Here is a 15,265-nt window from a genome sequence, read left to right on the forward strand (position 1 = left end):
ATGAGCCATGTCGTGCAGAGCCACTCAAGACAGACAGGTCATGGTGAAGAGTTCTGACAAATCATGGTCCACTGGAGGAGGAAATGACAACTCGGTCCTGTACTCTTGCCTCGAGAACCCCATGAGCTGTATGAAAAAGCAAAAAGATATGACACCGGAAGATGAGCCCCCCAAGTCAGTAGGTATCCAATATGCTACAGGAGAAGAATGCAGGGAAATTACTAATAGCTCCAGAAAGAATGAAATGGCTGGGCCAAAGTGGAAATGACACTCAGGTGTGGATGTGTCTGGTGGTGAAAGTCCAGTGCTGTAAAGAACAATGTTCCATAGGAACCTGGAATGTTAGGTCCATGAATCAAGGTAAATTGAACATGGTCAGACAGAAGATGGCAAAAGTGAACATAGGCATAAGAATCAGTGAATTAAAGTGGACAGGACTAGGTGAATTTAATTCAGATGACCATTATATCTACTACTGTGTGAAAGAATCCCTCAGAAGAAATGGAGTAGCCCTTGTACTCAACAAGAGAGTCCAACATGCAGTATTTGGTGCAACCTCAGAAATGACAGAAAGATCTCGGTTCATTTCCTAGACAAACCATTCAACATCATAGTAATCCAATCTATGCCCCAACCACTAAAGCTGAAGAAGCTGAAGTTGACTGAAGTTCTCTGAAGACTTACAAGACCTTTCAGAACTTATACCAAAAAAATTTTCATCAGAGGGTATTGTAGTGTGCCCGGAGGTTCTTGTACTTAGGCATAAAATGAGGGTGATCAAGCCATGAAGTGAAATGTTAAACCTGGAAGAGACAGATTTCCTCATCCATTTTTTTTCAGGCTGCTTATCAGTGACCTGAAAGATCAATTTAGTGGCTCCCAACCAGCATTTTCAAGTAAATGAAATAAGCTTAAAAACAAAAAAAAAGGAAAGAAAACAAAAAACAGGGCTAGCAAAGCGTATGATTTGTCTCACTAAACTGTTTCAGCTGTATATGTGCAGCTTTCTTACTGAGAGACATCAGTCTTTTTAAACAATGTAAAAGTTGTTCTAGATCTATAGTTCTCAAATTGTGGTCTCTACACCTGCAGTGTCAGCCATTACTTGGAGATTCATTAGAAATGCAAATTTTTGCACCTCATCCAAGACCTACTTTATTAGAACCTTTAGTGGTGAGGCCTAACAATCTGTCTTAAAAGACCTCCAGGTAGTTCTGATAGACACAAAAAAATTGAAAACTGCTTGGATCTAGATAATTTAGCCTTTCTTAATCAAAGGAGAGATATGAGCCTTAGAGAAAATGTGACTCTTTTCTCCCAGTATTGTTACATAGACAGCTGGCATTGTAGACACATAGGAGAGAAGCAAATTGTCACATACAATGGATGCCTTAAGGCTTTAATGCTTAATTTTCTCTTGCAGGTGGTTGAGAAGGACTGGTCTAATATCCCAAATGTCTCTTGAGTCAAATTTATGTGACTTTATACCTAAATTCAAAACATAAAGTACTCCAACACAAAGATTTGAATATAACTGTTTCTGCTCAAAATAGAGTTTCTTATCTCTATTGTTTCCTAAACAATGATCCTATTGTGATAATAAAGAAATTAAGTATGTAACTGTTATCGAGAACTGGAAAACAAGATTTTCTGCTGACACATAATGCCATATTGACAAGTTCTCCCTAGGACAGTGATTTATAACCTTAATCCCCCTTTCACCCTGTTTTGTTCACAACACACTCCCAATCAGTATCATTTCTCATCACAATGTTGCTATTCCCATGGGGACTGTTTTTCAGGGAGGAGAGAGCTTGAAAAGTTTCCTTGAGGATTTTAGCCTCCCCATACAATAATGTATCACAACACTAGGATGAAAGACAAAGTTGCTAATAACAATCTAAGTCAGTAGAGAACATATCGTCCTACCAGAATAGCCTAGTTTTAAATAGGCATTGACTGAATTCCAGGATGATCCAAGAGCTCAAAGCATAATTCATTGTTGTATACTTATTTATTCCCTGCAAAGAATCACTTTATTCTTTCAGAAGAAAGCAAAATCCAGTCATGAGAAAGGGAAAATTTTCTTGTCAATCAACTAATCAACATTTTTCATGCCTATTGTGTATGCATCAGTGTACTAAGAACTATGTAGGACGTGCACGGTTTTATAGCAACTGCATAGAAAAGATCAGAACATATGAAATAAGCAACGTAAAAATATAACATTAATATTAACTTGTGAAGGATGAAGTATGAAACCATTTGATATGGCTTTTAAGAAAAATGGATTCTTATGCCCAATCCTTGAAATGTTGATATAAAATTCATCAGAGGCAGGGCCCAGGATGAGACCCAGAGCCCATTTAAATCTTCCTGATGTTTATGATAGTCAAGCTAGGTACCTTGCACCTTCCAAATCCAGAAGAGGAAAATTAATCTCAACTACTACAATCAGGGAACACCTCTGTGGCACAGTGAAGCTGAGCTTAGTTTTGAAGACAGGGTAGAATGTAAAGAAAGCAAGAGAGAGACCAGAGAACATCTTGGCACCTGCCTGAAGCAGGAATGTTAGCTGGGACGAAGTGAGGGAAGCTTTGAAAAGGAGAGAATGGGAGCCTAAGGCAGTCAGAGAAGGCTTTGCCCAAACTGAGCCTAAAAGATTGGCAGGAAGAATCTGTCAAACAGAGGGAAAGGGTATTACAGGCAGAGGAATCAACTTATACAAAGTATAGAGATGTAGAAAGGCAAGGTGTGTTAAGTGAATAACAGAAGTTTCATAAGACTACCGAAGGGGATCAGAATTTTTGCCATCCCAAAATATGCTAGCTTGGCAAGTAGACAAAGGATGCCACCTGCCATAGTATCAGCAAACAAAGGATGTTGTGGTCATCAATCACTGCGGCTGCCCCCTGGTGGTATGCCCTGAGGGGATTCAGGATGAAAAAGAACAGGATACTGGTCCTAGATAGTTAAGGAGTATATCGGAGGAATAATTTCATCAGGTCCAGACTCTTGCATCTTCCCACACATAAAAAAAAAACACTAAATTCATTAACTGGAGATGTTTGCTTTTTCTTTAATTAACAGTGATATTTTGATGTTCTGACTATGTACCTGCTTTTTGTTGCAAAAACTCCTATGTGTCCTGGCTCCTCCCTTTCTTCTTCAGAGCAGTCCCTCAGAGCTATCTGAGAGGCTGTCTCCAGAGCAGAAGTCCTCAGCAAGTTTGCTGAATAAAACATAATTCTCAACTTTTAGGTTGTGCAATTTTTTTTCAGTTGACAGGCATGTAGATTATTTGGAGCTGAAGTCAATTGAGAATCAACAGATGCAGAAAGAAATCTTCTCAGAGTTTGCATTAAATGATTATAAGCAGAAACTTCTAAGAAACTAGGAGTGTCATAATTCTCCACTCTGAAGGAGTTTTATGGCCATGAAGAAGAAAGTTGGCACTGAAATGAATCTACACACAAAAAAACACCTTACTAAAATAATGCTGATCTTTCATTAGTTTCCCCATACATTTACCTTCCCACAATTTACCACCCCTAGAAACTCAACAAACAGTTGCAAAGAGTCAGACACAACTTAGCAATTAAACAACAACAAGAAACTCAACTTCCCTTCCCTTTGTTTAGTTACTTCTTCACAATGTATCAGTTCAGTTGAGTTGCTCAGTCCTGTCTGACTCTGTGACCCCATGGACTGAGTCCATCACCAACACCCAGAGCTTACTCACGTTCATGTCCATTGAGTCAGTGATGCCATCCAACCATCTCATACTCTGTCTCCCCCTTCTCCTCCTGCCTTCAATCTTTCCAAACATCAGGGTCTTTTCCAATGAGTCAGTTCTTCGCATCACGTGGCCAAAGTACTGGAGCTTCAGCTTCAGCATTAGTCCTTCCAGTGAATATTCAGGACTGATTTCCTTTAGGATTGACTAGTTGGATCTGCTTGTAGTCCAAGGGACTCTCATCTGACAAAACATGGTCCACTGGAAAAGGGCATGGCAAACCACTTCAGTATTCTTGCCTTGAGAACCCCATGAACAGTATGAAAAGGCAAAAAATAGGAAACTGAAGGATGAACTCCCCAGGTCAGTAGGTGCCCAATATGCTACTAGAGAACAATGGGGAAATAACTCCAGAAAGAATGAAGAGAAGGAGCCAAAGCAAAAACAACACCCAGTTGGGGATGTGACTGGTGATGGAAGTAAAGTCCAATGCTGTAAAGAACAATATTGCATAGGAACCTGGAATGTTAGTTCCATGAATCAAGGTAAATTGCAAGTAGTCGATCAGGAGATGGCAAGAATAAACATTGACATTTTAGGAATCAGTGAACTAAAATGAACTGGAATGGGTGAATTTAACTCAGATGACCATTGTATCTACTACTGTGGGCAAGAATCCATTAGAAGAAATGGAGTATCCCTCATAGTCAACAAAAGAGTCCAAAATGCAGTACTTGGATGCAATCTCAAAAATGACAGAATGAACTCTATTCATTTCCAAGGCAAACCATTCAATATCACAGTAATCACAATGTATCACTCTTCATTAAAGTGGTACACAAACTCTGTGGGGCTTCCCTGGTGGCTCAGTGGTAAAGAATCTGCCTGCCAAAGCAGGAGACTTGGGTTTGATTCCTGGTCCTGGAAGATCCCACATGCCATGGCGCAACTAAGTCCATGAACCACAAATACTGAGCCAATGCACTAGAGCCCTCAAACTGCAACTCCTGAGCCCATGTGCCACAACTACTGAAACCTGTGTTCCCTAGAGCCCAAGCTCTGCAACAAGAAAAGCCACCACAATGTGAGGCCCTCGCATCACAACTAGAGAGTAACCGCTGCTTGCTGAAACCAGAGAAAAGCCTGCAAAGCAATGAAGACCCAGCACAGTCAAAAATAAATAAATTAAAAAAACACTTAAAAAAATTGTCTTAGATATTAAGAAAAAAAATGTGATATATACCTGGAAGAAATGGACAGAGTCTCAGAAAAGTTCAATCTTCTAAGACTGAACCAGGAAGAAATAGAAATTACGAACAACCCAATCACAAGCACTGAAATTGAAGCTGTGATCAAAAATCTCCCAAAAAACAAAAGCCCAGGACCAGATGGCTTCACAGGAGAATTCTATCAAACATTTAGAGAAGAGCTGATGCCTATCTTTCTAAAACTCTTTCAAAACATTGCAGAGGAAGGAACACTTCCAAACTCATTCTACAAGGCCACCATCACCCTGATACCAAAACCAGACAAAGACAACACAAAAAAAGAAAACTACAGGCCAATATCACTGATTAACATTGATGCAAAAATCCTCAACAAAATTTTAGCAAACAGAATTCAGCAACACATCAAAAAGCTCATACAGCATGATCAAGTTGGGTTTATTCCAGGGATGCAAGGATTCTTCAATATATGCAAATCAATCAATGTGATATACCATATTAACAAATTGAAAGATAAAAACCATATGGTCATCTCAATAGATGCAGAAAAAGCCTTTGACAAAATTCAGCACCCATTTATGATTAAAACTCTTCAAAAAATGGACGTAGAAGGAAGCTACCTCAATATAGTAAAGACCATATATGATAAGCCTACAGCAAACATTATTCTCAACAGTGAAAAACTGAAAGCATTCCCCCTAAGATCAGGAACAAGACAAGGGTGTCCACTTTTGCCACTATTATTCAAAATAGTTCTAGAAGTCCTAGCTACAGCAATCAGAGAAGAAAAAGAAATCAAAGGACTCCAGATTGGAAAAGAAGAAGTAAAGTTCTCACTGTTGGCAGATGACATGATACTGTACGTAGAAAACCCTAAAGACAGTATCAGAAAATTATTAGAGATAAACAGTGAATTTAGCAAAGTTGCAGTATACAAAATCAATACACATAAATCACTTGCATTTCTATATACTAACAATGAAAAAACAGAAAGAGAAATTAAGGAATCAATTCCATTCACCATTGAAACAAAAAGAATTAAATATCTAGGAATAAACTTACCTAAAGAGACAAAAGAACTGTACACAGAAAATTATAAGACACAGGACTGGAAAAGGCCAGTTTTCATTCCAATCCCAAAGAAAGGCAATGCCAAAGAATGCTCAAACTACCGCACAATTGCACTCATCTCACATGCTAGTAAAGTAATGCTCAAAATTCTCCAAGCCAGGCTTCAGCAATACATGAACCGTGAACTTCCAGATGTTCAAGCTGGTTTTAGAAAAGGCAGAGGAACCAGAGATCAAATTGCCAATATCCGCTGGATCATCGAAAAAGCAAGAGAGTTCCAGAAAAACATCTATTTCTGCTTTATTGACTATGCCAAAGCCTTTGACTGTGTGGATCACAATAAACTGTGGAAAATTCTGAAAGCGATGGGAATACCAGACCATCTGACCTGCCTCTTGAGAAACCTGTATGCAGGTCAGGAAGCAACAGTTAGAACTGGACATGGAACAGACTGGTTCCAAATAGGAAAAGGAGTACGTCAAGGCTGTATATTGTCACCCTGCTTATTTAACTTATATGCAGAGTACATCATGAGAAACGGTGGGCTGGAGGAAGCACAAGCTGGAATCAAGATTGCCGGGAGAAATATCAATAACCTCAGATATGCGGATGACACCACCCTTATGGCAGAGAGTGAAGAACTAAAGAGCCTCTTGATGAAGGTGAAAAAGTAGAGTGAAAAAGTTGGCTTAAAGCTCAACGTCCAGAAAACTAAGATAATGGCATCTGGTCCCATCACTCCAAGGGAAATAGATGGGGAAACAGTGGAAACAGTGTCAGACTTTATTTTTTTCGGCTCCAGAATCACTGCTGATGGTGACTGCAGCCATGAAATTAAAAGACGCTTATCCTTGGAAGGAAGGTTATGGCCAACTTAGATAGCATATTTAAAAGCAGAGACATTACTTTGCCAACAAAAGTCCGTCGAGTCAAGGCTATGGTTTTTCCAGTGGTCATGTATGGATGTGAGAGTTGGACGGTGAAGAAAGCTGAGCGCCGCAGAATTGATGCTTTTGAACTGTGGTGTTGGAGAAGACTCTTGAGAGTCCCTTGGACTGCAAGGAGATCCAATCAATACATCCTAAAAGAGATCAGTCCTAGGTGTTCATTGGAAGGTCTGATGTTGAACCTGAAACTCCAATACTTTGGCCACCTCATGTGAAGGGTTGACTCATTGGAAAAGACCCTAATGTTGGGTAGGATTGGGGGTGGGAGGAGAAGGGGACGACAGAGGATGAGATGATTGGATGGCATCACCGACTCGATGAACATGAGTTTGGGTAAACTCCGGGAGTTTGTGATGGACAGGGAGGCCTGGCGTGCTGCAATTCATGGGGTCGCAAAGAGTCGGATACAACTGAGCGACTGAACTGAACTGAACTGAATGAAAGAAATCAAGGATGACAAAAACAGATGCAAAGATATTCCATGTTCCTGGGTAGGAAGGATAAATATTGTGAAAATGACTATACTACCTAACACAATCTACAGATTCAATGTGACGCCTATCAAATTACCAATGGCATTTTTCACAGAACTAGAACAATAAATTTCACAACTCATATGGAAACACCAAAGACCCTGAACTGCCAAAGCAGTCTTGAGAAAGAAGAATGGAGCTGAAAGAATCAACCTTCCTGACTTCAGATTATACTACAAAGCTACAGTCATCAAGACAGTATGCTACTGGCACAAAAACAGAAATATAGACCAATGGAATAAGATAGAAAGCCCAGAAATAAACCCATATGCCTATGGGTACCTTATTTTTAACAAACGAGGCAAGAATATACAATGGGGCAAAGACAGCCTCTTCAGTAAATGGTGCTGGGAAAACTGGACAGCTACATGTAAAAGAATAAAATTAGAACATTTCCTACACAAAGATAAACTCAAAATGGATTAAAGGCCTAAATGTAAGACCAGAAACTATAAAACTCTTAGAGGAAAACATAGGCAGAACACTCTCTGACATAAATCACAGCAAGATCCTCTATGACTCACCTCCTAGAGTAATGGAAATAAAAACAAAGGTAAACAAGGGGGACCTGATTAAACTTAAAAGTTTTTGCACAACAAAGGAAACTATAAGCAAGTGAAAATACAACCCTCAGAATGGGAGAAAATAATAGCAAATGAAACAACTGACAAAGGATTAATTTCCAAAATATACAAGCAGCTCATACAACTCAATACCAGAAGAAAAAAAAAAAAAAGCCCAGTCAAAAAGTGGGAAAAGGACCTAAACAGACATTTCTCCAAAGAAGACATACAGATGGCTAACAAATACATGAAATGATACTCAACGTCACTCATTATTAGAGAAATGCAAATCAAAACCACAATGAGATATCACCTCACACAGGTCAGAATGGCCCTCATCAAAAAGTCTACAAACAATAAATGTTGGAGAGGGTATAGAGAAAAGGGAACACTCTTGCACTGTTGGCAGGAATGTAAATTAATACAGCCACTATGGAAGACAGTACAGAGATTCCTTAAAAAACTAGGAATAAGACCACCATATAACCCAGCAATCCCACTCCTAGTCATATACCCTGAAGAAACCAAAACTGAAAAAGACACATGTACCCCATTGTTCATTGCAGCACTATTTACAGTAGCTAGAGCATGGAAGCAACCTAGATGTCCATCAACAGATGAATGGATAAAGAAGTAGTGGTACATATACACAATGGAATATTACTCAGCCATAAAAAGGAATGCATTTGAGTCAGTTCTAATGAGGTGGATGAATCTAGAACCTATTATACAGAGTGAAGTGAGTCAGAAAGAGAAAGATAAATACTGTATTCTAACACATATATATGGAATCTAGAAAAATGGTACTGAATAATTTATTTACAGGGCAACAATGGAAAAACAGATATAGAGAATAGACTTATGGACATGGGGAGAAGGGAGGAGAGGGTGCGATGTATGGAAAGAGTAACATGGAAACTTACATTACTATATGTAAAATAGATAGCCAATGGGAATTTGCTGTATGGCTCAGGAAACTCAAACAGGGCCCCTGTATCAACCTAGAGGAGTGGGGTGGGGAGGGAAATGGGAGGGAGATTCAAAAGGGAAGGGATGTATGTACACCTATGGCTGATTCATATTGAGGTTTGACAGAAAACATCAAAATTCTGTAAAGCAATAATCCTTCAGGGGTTCAGGATGGGGGACACATGTACACCCATGGATGATTTGTGTTGATGTACAGCAAAAGCCACTACAATATTGTAAAGTAATTAGCCTCCAATTAAAATAAATTAATTAAAGAATAAATAAATTTTTTTAAATGTGGTATATAAACTCTGAAGTCCAACCATCTTCCTGGAGTTTTCACTTTATTTCTGTGAAGCACCACGAGCATTAATAATAATATCAATAAAAATTTGGATGCCTTTCCTCCTGTTAATCTGCCTTGTGAGTTTGATTTGTAGGCCCCATTCATAAACCTAAGAGGGTAGAGGAAAAAATTTTCTTCCCCTATACTAGAATAGGCAGAGGAAGGAGGAGAGGCCTATCTGAGGGGTAGGGTAGGAAAAGGGGTCAACATGATTAAGAAGTAAAAGAATAAAGCTGAACTTCTCAAACACTCAGGGGAAAAAGTAAATTGCTGGATTCGCATGCACATGATATATGTGTGAGTAACAGGCTCCACAAAGAACAGGTAGATTCAAGTCACATACAGAAGGGGCAGTCTCTTCAACCCAAGCCAGCTGCTGCCTTGTTGGGCATGAAGGGCCTGGTGCTGCCAAGTCCTCTGATTTATGTTTTCAAGAAAACCCAGAAATCCAAATTTTAGATAGTATCCCTAATCTTTAAATAATGACTCAAAATTCTTCAAGTTATTTTTCAGGCCAAAATGCCCTACAATTATGGGGCTGATATGGATGCTAGTTTATCATTACTGAGCTAGGATCTAATAAACTCTTACTACGTCCAAATTAGACCAGTGTCTTTCTGATTCACCATGTGCCTAATTCAAGGGTTGGCAGAACATGGCAGCTAGGTTGAAGATTTGTTGGGAAAGAAAAAAAATCATCTTTGGAGATTTTATTTCTGGAAAGACCTGTTTATCTCTCTCTCTCTCTATATATATATATATATATATATATATATTCATATATATATATCAATATGATTTATATCTATATGTATATCTATATCTTTCTCAGTTTAATTATAAGCAAGATATTATTCTCGAACTTTGTAATATTCTTCAAAAATTGCCAGGGTTTAGAAAATATACTAACATAGCCAGGGGCATGATTTTGAAAAAAAGTGTTCTTAATGAACAGGCCTACTTCATTTTATTGTGCTTCACTTTATTGCACTTCACCATTTTTCAACTTGAAGGTTTGTGGCAATCCTGCCTCAAGTAAGTCTGTGCTATGCTGTGCTCAGTCACTTCAGTTGCATCTGACTCTTTGCGACCTATGGAATGTAGCCCGCCAGGCTCCTCTGTCCATGAGATTCTCCAGGCAAGAATACTGGAGTGAGTTGCTGTGCCTTCCTCCAGGGGATCTTCCCGACCCAGGACCCATATCTCTGGGGTCTCCTGCATTGCAGGCAGGTTCTTTACCCACTGAGCCACCTGGGAAGTCCCTTGAGCAAGTCTACCAGCCCCATTTTTCCAACAGCATTTGCTCACTTTGTGTCTGTCACACTTTGGTAATTCCTGCAGATAACAATTTTTTCATTATTATTTGTTAAGGTGATCTGTGATCAGTGATCTTTGATGTTACTACTGTAATTGTTTTGAGGCTCTACAAACTATGCTCATATACTATGGCTAACAATAAATGTTATGTGTGTTCTGACTGTTCCCACTCACCCGCTGTTCCCTGTCTCTCTCCCTCTTCAGGCCTCCCTATTCTCTGAAACACAATACTAATTAAATTAGGCCAGTTAATAATCCTTCTGTTGATAATCCTTCCTTTATTATATGGGCCTCTAAGTGTTATAATGTGGTCTCTAAATGTTCAAATGAAAGAAAGAGTCACATATCTCCCACTTTAATCAAAAGCTTGAAATGATTAAGCTTAGTGAGGGAGGCACATCTAAAGCCAAGAGAGTTCAAAATTTAGGCCATTTGTGTCACACAGTTAGCCAAGATGTGAATGCAAAAGGAAAGTTCTTGAAGGAAATTAAAATGCTACTGTAGTGACACACTAATGATAACAAAATGAGACAGCCTTATTGTTGATATGGAGAAAGTTTTAGTGATCTGAATAGGTCAAATCAGCCACGTGTCCTTCAATTAAAACCTGATCTAGAGCAAGGCCCTAACTTTCTTCAATTCTATGAGGAAGGTAATAAGAAAAGATTGACGTGAGCTGAGGTTGGTTCATAAGTTTAAAGGAAAAAAGTCATCTCCATGACATTAAAGTGCAAGGTGAATTATCAAGTGTTGATGTAGAAGCTGCAGCAAGTTATCCAGGAGACCTAGGTAAGATAATTCATGAAGGTGGCTACCATAAGCCACAGATTTTCAGTGTAGAGGAAACAGCCTTCTACTGGAAGAAGATGCCATCTAAGAGTTTCATAACTAGGGAGAAGTCAATGCCTGGCTTTAAAAGTTCAGAGGACAGGCTGACTGTCTTGTTAGTGATTAAGGGAGATGGTGACTTTAAGAAACTAATACTTATTTATCATTCTAAAAATCCTAGGGCACTTAAGTATTCTGCTAAATCTACTTTGCCTGTGCTCTATCAAAGGAATAACAAAGCCTGGATGTCAGTACGTTTGTTTACAACATGGTTTACTAAATATTTGAAGCTCGTTATCAAGGTCTACAGCTCAGAAAAAAAAAAAGATTCCTTTCAAAATATTACTGCTCATTGAAAATGAATTTGGTCACCCAAGAAATCTGAAGGAGATGTACAATAAGATGAATGTTGTTTTCATATCTGGAAACATGACACCCATGCTGCAGCCCATAGATTAAGGAGTAATTTCAACTTTCAAGTCTTACTGTTGAAGAAATACATTTTGTAAGGCTGTGGTTGACTTAGCAATTCCTCTGCAGGATCTGGGCAAAGTACAGTGAAAACCTTCTGAAAAGGATTCACCCTTCTAGATGCCATGAAGAACATTTGTGATTCATGGCAAGAGGTCAAAATATCAACATGCATAGGAGTTTGGAAGAAGTTGATTTCAACCCTCATGGATGACTTCAAGGTGTTCAAGATTTCAGCAGTGGAAATAATTTCAGATGTGGTGGGAAAAGCAAGAGAACTAGAATTAGAAGTGAAGCCCAAAGATGTGACTGAATTGTTGCAATCCCATGATCAAACTTTAACAGATGAGGAGTTGCTCTTTATGGATAAGCAAAGTGTTCTCTTAAAATGGAATCTACTCCTGGGAAAAATTATGAAGATTGCTGAAATGACAACAAAGGATTTAGAATATTACATCAACTTAGTTGATAAAGCAATGACAGGGCTTGAAAGAATTGGCTTTAGTTTTGAAACAAGTTTACTGTGGGTAAAATGCTATCAAACAATTTTGCATGCTACAGAGAAATCATTTGTGAAAGATTTAATTGATGTGGCAAACTTTTTTGTTGTCTTATTTAAAGAAATTGCCACAGGTACCCCAAACTTCAGCAACCACCACCCTGATTAGTCAGCAGCCATCAACATCAAGGCAGGACTCGCCACCAGCAAAAAGGTTATGACTCACTGAATGCTCAATAATGATTAGCATATTTTAGCAGTAAAGTATTTTTTAAATTAAGGTATGTACATTTTTAAAGGCATAATGTGCACACTTAATAGACTATGGTATGGTATAAATGTAACTTTTACATGCACTGGGAAACCAAAAAATTCATGAGATTCCCTTTATTGTAATATCCACTTTATTGCTGTTGTTGGGAACCAAACCTGCAAACTCTCCAAGGCATACTTATAAGAGTATTTGAGACCCTACAAGATTAATTCTACATGCTAATATTTAGGGGAGGGGAGTACCGTTTTGAGTACGCATGCTGAAAAGGACTATATTTATTAAATAGCATATACAAACTTTAATTTCATGAGCAAAATAAGCAAACCTAGGGTTTTTCTTATTTTCTCCTGTTGGAGAGTCATTCTAAGGGCAAATTCATCAAAAGTGGAAAATGCTGTAATTTTTTAACTTCTTTTAACTGAGGGGAAAATAATTTAATTTTAGGTGCCTGTTTAACCAGCTTTGAGAAACCATTCTATGACAAATCTTATATTCTAATTAGTACCAATTAATTTGTCATTATAAAAACTACCCTTGTATGGATTTTAAAAGTAACTCTTACAATCTCATCTGCAAAAAAATACAACTACTACATAATTCAAAACTTCACCTATAATCATCTTTAAGGTTGTGACATAAAAAGATGTTTCTCTGAAAACTAAATTCAATTTTCATTTCCATTTTCCCTGTTACATTTTTTTTCCACAAGTATAGAATATATTTACTCTTTGCAAGGATATTTGGAAAGTTTGGACTTCAAACTATGATTATTCGTCATTTCTAGTTAAACACCTTCTAAACAGAAAACTTACGTCTTAAAGATAATCTGATGGACTGTAGAAAACTCTAAAGAAAAAGTCTTACTTACATTGAACTGAGGCAAAAACCAGGGTTCCCTCCTCCCAGATCAGTTTTTTCATGCAATTCAGCTCAAATGAAGTCCTTAGATATCCAGGTTACAATACAAATATAAAATTTTCAAAATAAAATGCAAAAGAGTCCTATTATATCCTATAGAAATGACAGCAATACTTACTCTTAAAAGTATTGCAGTAAAGTACCTTATAGATTTAAGTAATATTTGAAAAAAAAAAAAAAACTTTATGTTGGCTACCCTTCATATACTCTAACATTTACTCTCTGCATTAGATAGAGAAGAATAATATATTTAGAGGAGTCATCACTTGTTCACTCACTAATAGTATTTGTTACAACTTACACTGAAAAGTGAGTCAAGGGCTTCCCTGGTGGCTCAGTGGTAAAGAATCTGCCTGCGGATGCAGGAGACACAGGCTCAATCCCTGATCCAGGAAGACTCCATATGCTGCAGAGCAACTAAGCCCTTACACCACAACTACTGAGCCTGTGCTGGGAGCTACAACTACTGAAGCCCTGTAGTGCTCAGAAGCTACAACTACTGAAGCCCGCATACCCTAGAGCTTGTGCTCTGCAAGAGAAGCCACAGCAATGAGAAGCCCACATACCTCTACTAGAGAGTAGCCCCTGATCACCGAAACTAGAGAAAAAAGCCCACATGGCAATGAAGGCTGGTATAGCCAAACAAACAAATAAATAAAATAAAAATTATAAAACGAAGAAAAGTGAGTCAAGAATGAAAGCTTTTTCCCCCTAAAGTGATCTTGCACTGAGAATTACTTTTTGTTTAGCACTTTCAACAACCCAATGAGAATAATTATTCCATTTTTATTGTAATTACATATAAGATACACAAACATACATAATCTGTTTATTCAACTAGCTAGATATTCCTCTTTTCATATCCTGCTTGTAAATCCTTATTGGACTACTCAGGTAAGAAAAACTATGGATTTAGAGATAGTTCAGTTCAGTCGCTCAGTCGTGTCCGACTCTTTGCGACCCCACGAATCACAGCACGCCAGGCCTCCCTGTCCATCACCAACTTTCGGAGTCTACCCAAACCCATGTCCATCGAGTTAGTGATGCCATCCAACCATCTCATCCTCTGTCGACCCCTTCTCCTGCCCCCAATCCTTCCCAGCATTAGGGTCTTTTCCAATGAGTCAACTCTTTGCATGAGGTGGCCAAAGTATTGGAGTTTCAGCTTCAACATCAGTCCTTCCAATGAACACCCAGGACTGATCTCCTTTAGGATGGACTGGTTGGATCTCCTTGCAGTCCAAGGGACTCTCAAGAGTCTTCTCCAACACCACAGTTCAAAAGCATCAATTCTTCAGCGCTCAGCTTTCTTCATCGTCCAACTCTCACATCCATACATGACCAATGGAAAAACCATAGTCTTGACTAGACGGACTTTTGTTGGCAAAGTAATGTCTCTGCTTTTAAATAAGCTATCTAGGTTGGTCATAACCTTCCTTCCAAGGAGTAAGCGTCTTTTAATTTCATGGCTGCAATCACCATCAGCAGTGATTTTGGAGTCCCAAAAAATAAAGTCTGACACTGTTTCCACTGTTTCCCCATCTATTTCCCATGAAGTGATGGGACC

The sequence above is a fragment of the Giraffa tippelskirchi genome, chromosome 4, assembly GCF_054371585.1.
Source record: "Giraffa tippelskirchi isolate mGirTip1 chromosome 4, T2T-mGirTip1v1.2.pri, whole genome shotgun sequence".
NCBI lineage: Eukaryota > Metazoa > Chordata > Mammalia > Artiodactyla > Giraffidae > Giraffa > Giraffa tippelskirchi.